General features: G+C 47.3%; 1 pseudogene; it reads right to left on the bottom strand.

Annotated features, from left to right (window-relative positions):
- Window positions 1-1,618: 1,618 nt before the first annotated feature.
- Window positions 1,619-5,158, bottom strand: LOC109769619 (uncharacterized; annotated as a pseudogene).
- Window positions 5,159-12,878: the final 7,720 nt, after the last annotated feature.

Raw genomic sequence — 12,878 nt, 5'->3', positions numbered from 1 at the left:
TGTTTAGAACCCTTCTCAGGGTGGGAGCGCTTGCCGTTATTTGGTCGCTTTGGCTATGTAGAAATGATAAGGTTTTTAACGATAAAAGTACTTCTCTTATGCAGGTTATCTACAGATGTACCGGGACTCTTCGTTTATGGTCCTCTCTACAACGTGTGGAAAATCAAGACCTTTTTATGGAGGTGTGTACACGATTGGAGGCTACGGCGAGGGATACTTTTACCCAACATGGGTGGCAACATGATCTTAGGATTGGCCCACCTCCGCTTTAGGCGTTATACGGATACTACATGTTTTCCTTGTATTTCGCCTTTTTATTATTTTTCATTTGAATGAGAGGATATTGTTTGGCTGTGTGCATCTTAGCTATGCAGAGGCCGGGTGTAATGCTTAAATCTTTTAAGTAATAAAGCGCCCCTTTTCGGAAAAAATCACATGATTGCATTTCGCGCAATACATTGTACTTATGTAAACGTTAGAGTATTGAGGTTACAGTTTGCAACATACAGTGATAGAAAGCACTGCACAAACTAGGATGTGCTTGTTGTTGACTTTGATCTGAAGTTCACATATGCGTTAGCTGGCTGGAAAGGACTAGCCCATGATGCTAACATTCTTACCTAGGAGATGCCCAATGGTAAGTTCTACCTAGGAGATGCCGGATAGGCATGTCAGCCTTGTGTTCTTCCACCCTTGAGGAAAACCAGGTACCATTTGAATGAGTTCTCTTATAGGAACTATCCTACGACTGCACCGGAATTGTTCAATCTCATACACTTTAGCCTTAGAGTTAGGTTGACAGGGCATTTGAAGCTCTGAATAATAGATTTAAGATCCTGGTTCAGAAATCACTCCACCCTTTCCCCACCAAGTTAGGCTTGTTCTTGCATGTTCCATTCTCCATATCTGGATCCTGGAATGGGGTTGTGATGAATTTATGCCGGACGAGGAAGATGTGACGACTGATGATGTTTCTTCCACGCCATCCCTCCTTCCACCCCTACAACCTGAGACCACACCCTGGTAGGGATCCAGTTCGTACCAATAACTCTAGCCATGGTGTGTAGGCATTTGATAATGAAGCTTAAAAGAGCAAAAGGTTAGAGTGGGCTAAGGCAGTGTGGGCAAATATATGTAAAACAAGGATCTAAAGAAAAAGAATATGAGGATGGACTTCCCCCCTAATTCGACATTGATGATGTTTCTTCTATTGAGCCATATGACTATTATTTTGTACTGCAACTTGTTAGTTACTAGGAAGAACTGTCATTTTTTTACTAGCTAAGACTGAAACAATGTTTAATTTGTACTGCTTATGTAGGGTGAATGTGTGGTAAGGTCACCACTGGTGAGAAGGGGTGACCAGAACATAGGCTGCGCACAACCAAACATCATGTTTTGCACGTTGACAACCATTTACCTACACAAGTGGTTTACAATTCGAACATTGTGTGTATCCAATTGTCCACAGAAGATGGGCTTAATGCGATAAATAACCAAATCAGATGTTCAAGATGTTTGTGTACACCGGTACTATACTATTCAAATTCAAGATGTTCAACGATCGATCAGTGGTAGGACCAGCAAATTACCGAGGCAAGGCAGAACAAGGTGAAAGTAGAAATGCGACGAATATTACTGAATACGGCCAAAATGATGGATCATCCAAAGAAACACAATTTTAACAGTATGCTTCGCTGAATATCACCAAATCCAAATGACACTTGGAAATATAGCATCAAACATAGATAAATAGTCTCATCCAAGGCAAAGGTAATCTGAGCTTCCAGATGGCAGTGCAGTAGGTAAGTAGTGACCCATAAATGAAGAGTTGACTTCAAACGAAGATGCGCCCAATTCCTGACAAGTCACCACACGGCCTAAATCATAGAAATGACAGAAATATCAGCTACCAAATTTGCACTGAAACAACCAATATAATTCACAAGCAAACAGGCTGAGCAAGTAGTAAAAGATCAAACCGTCTCGTAACCAGAATATCAAGCTCATGTGCATGCTATTTACTGTTTTAAAATTCTGAAAGATTTTCTCTTTACTGTATTATGAGCTGTCAAAAAGATTGCACCGATTCAGACAAACTGACAATCACTGTATTATGAAAAGAAAACTGAATAAGATAGTATAACTCCCCAAACAACATCATCAATTGGTCCATGCAGCGAGGATTACAAGGTACTCCCTCCGTTCCTAAATATTTGTCTTTTTAGTGATTTCAAATGGACTACCACATACGGATGTATATAGACATATTTTAGAGTGTACATTCACTCATTTTGCTCCGTATGTAGTCACTTGTTGAAATATCTAGAAAGACAAATATTTAGGAACGGAGGGAGTATTACTTAACTGATCAGAGTGAATGACACATATATAATCATATATGCATGTTCTGATATCCTTTCTAGATTTCTTTGATCTTCTAAATGACTAAACCAGAAAATACAGTCAAGATTGTATCCTTATCAATTGTAAAGATGAGATAATGTAAAGGTGACATCGGACGTGACAGCTAGGAACTTCACGTGAATAGTTAGGACCGTCTCTCAACCCAGTACCACAAGACAAATGTCTCAAGAGAGAATTTTTTTTTAAATTATGCTGATTTCCCAGGTATAAAATTCATAAACAGAAGTTAAAAGATCCAGTCTCAAACTTGCAACAGGCCTACAAAAGTAGCTCACTGAAACCTCCAGCATATAAAACAACCTGCATTTTGGAAATCTGAAGGCAACCTAAAAGCTGTTTTATAACAAATCAAAATGAGCAAGCCAACCAGAGTGAGCACACGTTAAAACGCAATGTACAAAACTGCCGTGTCAAAAGAAACATTACAATCCATAAGCAACCTAGTTAACGAGATAAAAATTCTGTTATCACTAGTGCCAAAATTACCTACCACGTAGTGTGTACCAAACTAATATGGCGATAGCCTTTTTAAATAACTTTAAGATTCGTGTGAACTTTTTGTGTGTGTGTGGGTTGGGGGGGGGGGGGGGGGGTACTAACAGGTTCTAGGAAAGTCACATGAAGGGACTGTAATACAGGATGCCAAAAATTCATTCAGAGCGTACTAGGAAATTAATGTGTAAGAATAATTCAGAAGTTGTAACTTGGAAAGTTTCAGAATGTACAATACAACGAAAGTATAGGATAATGAACATATGGATAGACTAGAGACTATACAGCAGGAATTAGGGAAGTATCAAGTGTGTCATATCTCTTATACCAGCATATATATAAGGGACCCCTATATATAATGTATAGTCTACAGCCAACAGAATTTGTGATCTTAACTTGTAAAACAGACTTAAGTATTGGAACGATAGCCTCGCATCCTTGTCATTTTGAGCATAATTACTTCACTATCCTATCTATCTTGCAAGAAGAACTCCCTATAATCTGAGAATCCTAGAAAGGATGAACATTTGTGCCTCCAAGTTGTACTAGTCTACTCCAAAGCTAATGCACTAACTTACTCATGGTATTATGCACATGGAACAAACTACTCCAAGCAAACACATATGGAAAACATTGATCCGAGTGTGCAAATGAGGAAGCAACATCGCTGAACAAAAACTAACATCATTAACAGGAGTGGGCTGTCTTGTAAATTACCCCAAGTCAGTTCTCTGGAGCGAGGAACGCAGGTGGCCATGCCAGGAAGTAGGCGAACATGGGGTGCCCATATTCCTTGCCACCTTTGGTCGACAGGCGCTCCATCTTGCCGGTGTCCATATCGAATGAGTAGTACCCGTATCCCCAGGTCTTGATGAACACCTTCCCTGTGCGACCGGCGTCCATGTCGCTGGGCCAGACCCTAAGGGTCCTGAGCTTCGTGTCCCTGTGCAGGCCAGGAACCATGTCGCACACCACGCTCAAATCCACGATCCTCCTCTCCAGAAGCCAACTGTTGTCACTCGACCTGCCCTCCCCGCGCACCCAGAGCTGCAGCTGTTTCTCGCCGTCGGTCACCAAGCAAAGCCGCCCATCCGGCGTTCCCCGATGCGGTACTTGCAGGATCCGCATGCCATAGCGTCCGGCACCAGCAGGCAGGAGAACTTGAGTGTGGCAGGGTCCAGCACGAGCAGGCGCCAAGAGTTGCAGATGTGCCAGTAGATCTTCCCGCCGGCGTGCACGCAGCGTCCCTCGAACCAATAGGGATCGAACTCGACCACGACCTCCTCGTCCCGCGGGAGCGCGCGCCAGCTGCAGTCGCCGTTGTCGACGGACGCCACCCAGGCGCGAGGGTGCCCGCCGTCGATGGCGAAGCAGACAACCTCGAAGCAGAGCTTTCCCGGGCAAGCGCGGGAGAGCAGCGCGGAGCCGACGTAGTACCTTGAGTTGCGCCAGCGGCGGTCATCGGGCACCGTGTCGCGCCGCGGGGGCGGGAGGACCATGCGGCGGCGGGTGGACGGGTCGAGGACGAGGAAGCGGGGGATCATCTTCTAGGGAAACTCGTCGGCCGGCTCGAAAAGCAGGAGGCCTTGATGCGAGTCGAAGAGGAAGAAGCGGAAGGCGTCCGGAGCGAAATCGAGGGAGAGGCGAGGGGAGGAGGCGTCGAGGGGAACGAACACGGCGGGGGTGTCGACGTTCTTGGTATACGGGAGGGGGGGCGGGGGAGGGGTTTCGGTTGGGTGGAAGAAGTAGCCGAGGAGAGGAGGGGCGCGAGGGAGGCAGGCGGCGGCCAGGCGGCGCCAGCGGTGGCAGGCGAGGGCGGCACGGAGGAGGTCGGCGAGGGAGAGACGGCGGAGAATGCTGCTGATGTCGAAATCGGCGAGGACATCGATCGAAGCCTTCGCCGCCTTGGCCTGTGGCTCCGTCGGCGGTGGGGGAGGAACCGAGGTGGAGGAAGGTGGGGCTTTTCTGGATTTGGTCTTCTTGCCTCTGTTCTTCGGCGCCATTGGCGCGGTTGACGGAGGGTTCTGGAGACCGACGCGGGTCTCCCTCTGATTTTTGTGACGTCGGCTTCGCTGTTCGGAAGAAACCAAAATTTCAAAATTTTGAGATTCCCGCCTGGTTTCCCTTGTTTCGAAGAAAAAAAAGCACAAGTTTAGAATGATAATGGAAATGAAATAAGTAAGAGCAACTTCAACGCACCGAACCAAGCGGACGCGGATTTTGTCCGCTTTTCGTCCGTTTGGGTCAGCCAGGCGGACGTATGCGTCCGTGTTTCCATATGGGTCGGCTTGAGCGCCCAATGGAGACGGACCCAAATTTGCCGGCGTAGGAAAAAAAAAACAGGTCGTAGAAATAAACATAATTAAACATTAGGTGGCCGGTCAACCGCCTGCCAAAGTCCACCTAAACCTAATTAACATTAATTAAAAACATAAAAAAGTCTGCGCCCGCACGCTTCCCTAGACGTCCTTTGCTTTGCCCTTGCCCTTGACGTCGCCATCGCCGCTGGTGAGGTCGATGAAGACGAGAGCCGGGCCAGCCCACCCGAGCGCCGCTTGGTACGCTGCCAGGGTAGCCTCCTCCGACGTCTGCTGGGGCGCAGGCATTGCGGCTCGCCGGTCGCACTCCTCCTCCTCCTCCTCAAGCCGCAGCGCCTCCGCGTCGCGGCGCAGCTGCTGCTCCCAAAGCATTTGTTGCTCGCCGTCGGCCTCCTCCTGGGGCGAGTCAGTGCGCCTTCCAGCGCTCGAGGTGGGCCGCCTCCTCCTCCGGCGTCGCGGTGTAGTGGACCGGAGGCGCGCCCACCCACTCGCAGAACTCGCCGGTCCACGTGTAGGACTCCTCCGGCCAAGTGGGTGGAGGCGGCGAGCGCTTCCGCATTGGCTCCGGCTTTGGCTTGGGCTCGACGATGGGCAGTAGCGGCGGTGGCGGAGGCGGGTCGAAGAGCGGGGCGTGGACGAAGTCCCCTGCCGCCAACAAGGCGAGTGCGCGCTCCATCCCATCCCATTGGGCCTCCTCCTCAATCCTGCTTGCCTCCAGTGCGTGCTAAAGGGCTAGCTCGAGGGCGGCTTCGTACGCCGCCTCTTCGTCCTGCTCGTGCGGCAGAACCTCAGGCGGCGGCGGAGGAACGTCGTGGTCGACGTGAACGCCCTAGCGGCGCTCCTCCTCGTGCTCTAGCGTGAACCAGCGCTCCCAGTTGGGGAGTCTGGCTCGTAGGCACGCATCTCCCGCTGCTCCGGAGTGAGGGCCTCGCGACGCCGGCGAACTTCCTCGGCGTGCGCCCGCGGTGTGCATGGCACTGCCGGAATAGGGATCCGCTGCGGGTCCAGATGCCGGCCGTGAGGCAGGTTGACATCTAGATACTGCAATGGTCGGCGGTGCTGCCAGTGCCACCGCGCCTGGTGGACTGGTATGTACAGACGCCGCCGCTCCGGTGGTGAGCCGCGTCTAGGAGGCGGCAGCGGGAGAGCTCGCCCCAGCGAGCCGCGGGAAGAGCTTGCACCCGGGGTCAGCTTCCCCCTCCCCTTGCCACTGAAAACCCCCATGGTGGTTTGGGCTTGCTAGGGTTTCTCGTCGCCGGGGAGGGAGCACGGTGTGGCCAGATGTGGACGGGTGTTGGAACTGGATGAGGTCGGCCCCGCCGCACGCTTCCATTAAAACTGACGGGCTCACGGACCATCCACACGCTGCCAGGCGGGGCCCCGAGGTAGGTGCTGGCATTTAATAAGACGTGGGTGGTGGTTGGTGTTGGAAATATGCCCTAGAGGCAATAATAAATTGGTTATTATTATATTTCCTTGTTCATGATAATCGTTTATTATCCATGCTAGAATTGTATTGATAGGAAACTCAGATACATGTGTGGATACATAGACAACACCATGTCCCTAGTAAGCCTCTAGTTGACTAGCTCGTTGATCAATAGATGGTTACGGTTTCCTGACCATGGACATTGGATGTCGTTGATAACGGGATCACATCATTAGGAGAATGATGTGATGGACAAGACCCAATCCTAAGCCTAGCACAAGATCGCGTAGTTCGTTTGCTAAGAGCTTTTCTAATGTCAAGTATCATTTCCTTAGACCATGAGATTGTGCAACTCCCGGATACCGTAGGAATGCTTTGGGTGTACCAAACGTCACAACGTAACTGGGTGGCTATAAAGGTGCACTACAGGTATCTCCGAAAGTGTCTGTTGGGTTGGCACGAATCGAGACTGGGATTTGTCACTCCGTGTAAACGGAGAGGTATCTCTGGGCCCACTCGGTAGGACATCATCATAATGTGCACAATGTGACCAAGGAGTTGATCACGGGATGATGTGAGTTACGTAACGAGTAAAGAGACTTGCCGGTAACAAGATTGAACAAGGTATAGGGATACCGACGATCGAATCTCGGGCAAGTAACATACCGATAGACAAAGGGAATTGTATACGGGATTGATTGAATCCTCGACATCGTGGTTCATCCGATGAGATCATCGTGGAACATGTGGGAGCCAACATGGGTATCCAGATCCCGCTGTTGGTTATTGGCCGGAGAACATCTCGGTCATGTCTGCATGGTTCCCGAACCCGTAGGGTCTACACACTTAAGGTTCGGTGACGCTAGGGTTATAGAGATATTAGTATGCGGTAACCCGAAAGTTGTTCGGAGTCCCGGACGAGACCCCGGACGTCACGAGGAGTTCCGGAATGGTCCGGAGGTAAAGATTTATATATGGGAAGTCTTATTTTGGTCGCCGGAAAAGTTTTGCACTTTATCGGTATTGTACCGGGAGTGCCGAAAGGGGTCCGAGGGTCCACCAAGGGGGTCCACCTTCCCCGGGGGGCCACATGGGCTGTAGGGGTGTGCGCCTTGGCCTATATGGGCCAAGGGCACCAGCCCCAAGAGGCCCATGCGCCAAGAGATAAGGGAAAGGAAGAGTCCTAAAGGGGGAAGGCACCTCCGAGGTGCCTTGGGGAGGAAGGACTCCTCCCTGGCCGCACCCTTCCCTGGAGGAAGGGCCAAGGCTGCGCCCCCTCTCCCTTGGCCCTATATATAGTGGGGGGGGGGAGGGAGGGCAGCAATACCTAAGCCCTGGCGCCTCCCTCTCCCTCCCGTGACACATCTCCCTCCTCCCGCAGCGCTTGGCGAAGCCCTGTTGGAATCCTGCTACTTCCACCACCACGCCGTCGTGCTGCTGGATCTCCATCAACCTCTTCTCCCCCCTTGCTGGATCAAGAAGGAGGAGACGTCGCTGCTCCGTACGTGTGTTGAACGCGGAGGTGCCGTCCGTTCGGCGCTAGGATCATCGGTGATTTGGATCACGACGAGTACGACTCCATCAACCCCGTTCTCTTGAACGCTTCCGCTCGCGATCTACAAGGGTATGTAGATGCACTCCTTCCCTCTCGTTGCTAGTAAACTCCATAGATTGATCTTGGTGATGCGTAGAAAATTTTGAATTTCTGCTACGTTCCCCAACAGTGGCATCATGAGCTAGGTCTATGCGTAGTTTCTATGCACGAGTAGAACACAAAGTAGTTGTGGGCGTCGATGTTGTCAATTCTTCTTGCCGCTACTAGTCTTATCTTGTTTCGGCGGCATTGTGGGATGAAGCGGCCCGGACCGACCTTACACGTACGCTTACGTGAGACAGGTTCCACCGACTGACATGCACTAGTTGCATAAGGTGGCTAGCGGGTGTCTGTCTCTCCCACTTTAGTCGGAACGGATTCGATGAAAAGGGTCCTTATGAAGGGTAAATAGAAATTGGCATATCACGTTGTGGTCTTACGTAGGTAAGAAACGTTCTTGCTAGAAACCTATACAAGCCACGTAAAAACTTGCAACAACAATTAGAGGACGTCTAACTTGTTTTTGCAGCCTGTGTTATGTGATGTGATATGGCCAGAAGATGTGATGAATGATATATGTGATGTATGAGATTGATCATATTCTTGTAATAGGAATCACGACTTGCATGTCGATGAGTATGACAACCGGCATGAGCCATAGGAGTTGTCTTTATTTTTTGTACGACCTGCGTGTCATTGAATAACGCCATGTAAATTACTTTACTTTATTGCTAAGCGCGTTAGCCATAGAAGTAGAAGTAATCGTTGGCGTGACAACTTCATGAAGACACAATGATGGAGATCATGATGATGGAGATCATGGTGTCATGCCGGTGACAAAGATGATCATGGTGCCCCGAAGATGGAGATCAAAGGAGCAAAATGATATTGGCCATATCATGTCACTATTTGATTGCATGTGATGTTTATCATGTTATGCATCTTATTTGCTTAGAACGACGGTAGTAAGTAAGATGATCCCTCACTAAAATTTCAAGAGACATGTTCCCCCTAACTGTGCACCGTTGCGAAGGTTCGTTGTTTCGAAGCACCACGTGATGATCGGGTGTGATAGATTCTAACGTTCGAATACAACGGGTGTTGACGAGCCTAGCATGTACAGACATGGCCTCGGAACACATGCAAAACACTTAGGTTGACTTGACGAGCCTAGCATGTACAGACATGGCCTCGGAACACAAGAGACCGAAAGGTCGAGCATGAGTCGTATAGAAGATACGATCAACATGGAGATGTTCACCGATGATGACTAGTCCGTCTCACGTGATGATCGGACATGGCCTAGTTTGACTCGGATCATGTATCACTTAGATGACTAGAGGGATGTCTGAGTGGGAGTTCAATAATCAGATGAACTTCATTATCATGAACATAGTCAAAAGGTCTTTGCAATTATGTCATAGCTTGCGCTTTAGTTCTACTGTTTAAGATATGTTCCTAGAGAAAATTTAGTTGAAAGTTGGTAGTAGCAATTATGCGGACTGGGTCCGTAAACTGAGGATAGTCCTCATTGCTGCACAGAAGGCTTATGTCCTTAATGCACCGCTCGGTGTGATGATCCTCATCGTCGTCTGTAGATGTTGCGAAACATCTGACATACACGTTTTGATGACTACGTGATAGTTCAGTGCGTAATGCTAACGGTTTAGAATTGTGGCACCAAAGACGGTTTTTGAAACGTCACAGAACATATGAGATGTTCCGAAGACTGAAATTGGGATTTCAGACTAGTGCCCACGTCAAGAGGTATGAGACCTCTGACAAGTTTCTTAAGCCTGCAAACTAAGGGAGAAAAGCTCAATCGTTGAGCATGTGCTCAGATTGTCTGAGTACCACAATCGCTTGAATCGAGTGGGAGTTAGTCTCCCAGATGAGACAGTGATGGTTCTCCATAGTCACTGCCACCAAGCTATTAGAGCTTCGTGATGAACTATAAATATCAGGGATAGTTATGATGATCCTTGAGCTATTCGCGATGTTTGGCACCGCGAGAGTAGAAATCAAGAAGGAGCATCAATTGTTGATGGTTTGTAAAACCACTAGTTTCTAGAAGGGCAAGGGCAAAAGGGATACTTCATGAAACAACAAATCATTTGCTGCTCTAGTGAAGAAACCCAAGGTTGAACCCAAACCCGAGACTAAGTGCTTCTGTAATGAGGGGAACGGTCACTGAAGCAGTACTACCCTAGATACTTGGTAGATGAGAAGGCAGGCAAGGTCGACAGAAGTATATTGGATATACGTTATATGAATGTGTACTTTACTAGTACTCCCAGCAGCACCAGGGTATTAGATACCGGTTCGGTTGCTAAGTGTTAGTAACTCGAAATAAAAGCTGCGGAATAAACAGAGACTAGCTAAAGGTGAGATGACGATGTGTGTTGAAAGTGTTTCAAGGTTGATGTGATCAAGCATCGCATGCTCCCTCTACCATCGAGATTTGGTGTTTGTGTTGAGCATGATTGGATTATGTTTATCGCAATACGGTTATTCATTTAAGGAGAATAATGGTTACTCTGTTTATTTGAATAATACCTTCAATGGTCTTGCACCTAAAATGAATCTCGATCGTAGTGATACACATGTTCGTGCCAAAAGATATAAAATAGTAATGATAGTTCCACATACTTGTGGCACTGCCATTTGAGTCATATTGGTATAGAACGCATGAAGAAGCTCCATGTAGATGGATCTTTGGACTCACTCGTTTTTGAAAAGATTGAGACATGCGAACCATGTCTATTGGTATATATGCATGAAGAAACTCCATGCAGATGGATCGTTTGGACTCACTTGATTTTGAATCACTTGAGACATGCAAATCATACCACATGGGCAAGATGACTGAAAGGCCTCGTTTTCAGTAAGATGGAACAAGAGAGCAACTTGTTGGAAGTAATACATTTTGATGTGTGCAGTCCAATGAGTGCTGAGGCATGCAGTGGATATCGTTATGTTCTTACTTCACAGATGATTTGAGTAGATGCTGAGTGTATTTACTTGATGAAACACAAGTCTGAATTATTGAAAGGTTCAAGTAATTTCAGAGTGAAGTTGAAGATCGTCGTGACAAGAGGATAAAATGTCTATGATATGATCATAGAGATGAGTATCTGAGTTATGAGTTTGGCACACAATTAAGACATTGTGGAAAGTGTTTCACAATTAATACCGCCTGGAACACCATAGTGTGATGGTGTGTCCGAACATCATAACTGCACCCTATTGGATATGGTGCATACCATGATGTCTCTTATCGAATTACCACTATCGTTTATGGGTTAGGCATTAGAGACAACCGCATTCACTTTAAATAGGGCACCACGCAATTCCGTTGAGACGACACCGTTTAGAGAAACCTAAGTTGTCGTTTCTTAAAAGTTTGGGGCTGCGATGCTTATGTGAAAAAGTTTCAGGCTGATAAGCTCGAACCCAAAGCGGATAAATGCATCTTCATAGAAAACCCAAAATAGTTGGGTATACCTCCTATTTCAGATCTGGAAGCAAAAGTAATTGCTTCTAGAAACGAGTCCTTTAGATCTGGAAGCAAAAGTAATTGCTTCTAGAAACGAGTCCTTTCTCGAGGAAAAGTTTCTCTCGAAAAGAATTGAGTGGGAGGATGGTGGAGACTTGATAAGGTTATTGAACCGTCACTTCAACTAGTGTGTAGCAGGGCACAGGAAGTTGTTCCTGTGGCACCTACACCAATTGAAGTGGAAGCTTATGATAGTGATCATGAAACTCCGGATCAAGTCACTACCAAACCTCGTAGGACGACGAGGATGCGTACTACTTCAGAGTAATGCGTGATCCTGTCTTGGAAGTCATGTTGCTAGACAACAATGAACCTACGAGCTATGGGGAAGCGATGGTGGGCCCGGATTCCGACAAATGGTTAGAAGCCATGAAATCCGAGATAAATGGATCTTTAAGAAGAAGACGGACATGGACGGTAATGTTACCATCTGTGAAGCTAGACTTGTGGCAAAGAGTATTTTCACAAGTTCAAGGAGTTGACTACGATGAGATTTTCTCATCCGTAGCGATGCTTAAGTCCGTCGGAATCATGTTAGCATTAGCTGCATTTATGAAATCTGGCAGATGGATGTCAAAACAAGTTTCCTTACCAGTTTTAGTAAGGAAAGGTTGTATGTGATACAATCAGAAAGGTTTTGTCGATCCTAAGGATGCTAAAAGGTATGCTAGCTCCAGCGATCCTTCCATGGACTAGAGCAAGCATCTCGGAGTCAGAATATACGCTTTGATGGAGTGATCAAAGTTTTTGGGTTTATACAAAGTTTGTTAGAAACTTGTATTTACAATAAAGTGAGTGGGAGCGCTACAACATTTCTGATAAGTATATGTGAATGACATATTGTTGATCCGAAATGATGTAAAATTTCTGGAAAGCATAAAGGGTTGTTTGAAAGGAGTTTTTCAAAGGAAGACCTGGATAAAGCTGCTTACATATTGGGCATCAAGATCTATAGAGATAGATCAAGACGCCTGATGATACTTTCAAAGAACGCACACCTTGACATGATTTTGAAAGAGTTCAAAATAGATCAGCAAAGAAGGAGTTCTTGGCTGTGTTACA

The sequence above is a fragment of the Aegilops tauschii genome, chromosome 5 (genome assembly GCF_002575655.3).
Source record: "Aegilops tauschii subsp. strangulata cultivar AL8/78 chromosome 5, Aet v6.0, whole genome shotgun sequence".
Classification (NCBI taxonomy): Eukaryota; Viridiplantae; Streptophyta; class Magnoliopsida; order Poales; family Poaceae; genus Aegilops; species Aegilops tauschii.
This window is presented reverse-complemented; position numbering and strand designations above follow the sequence as displayed.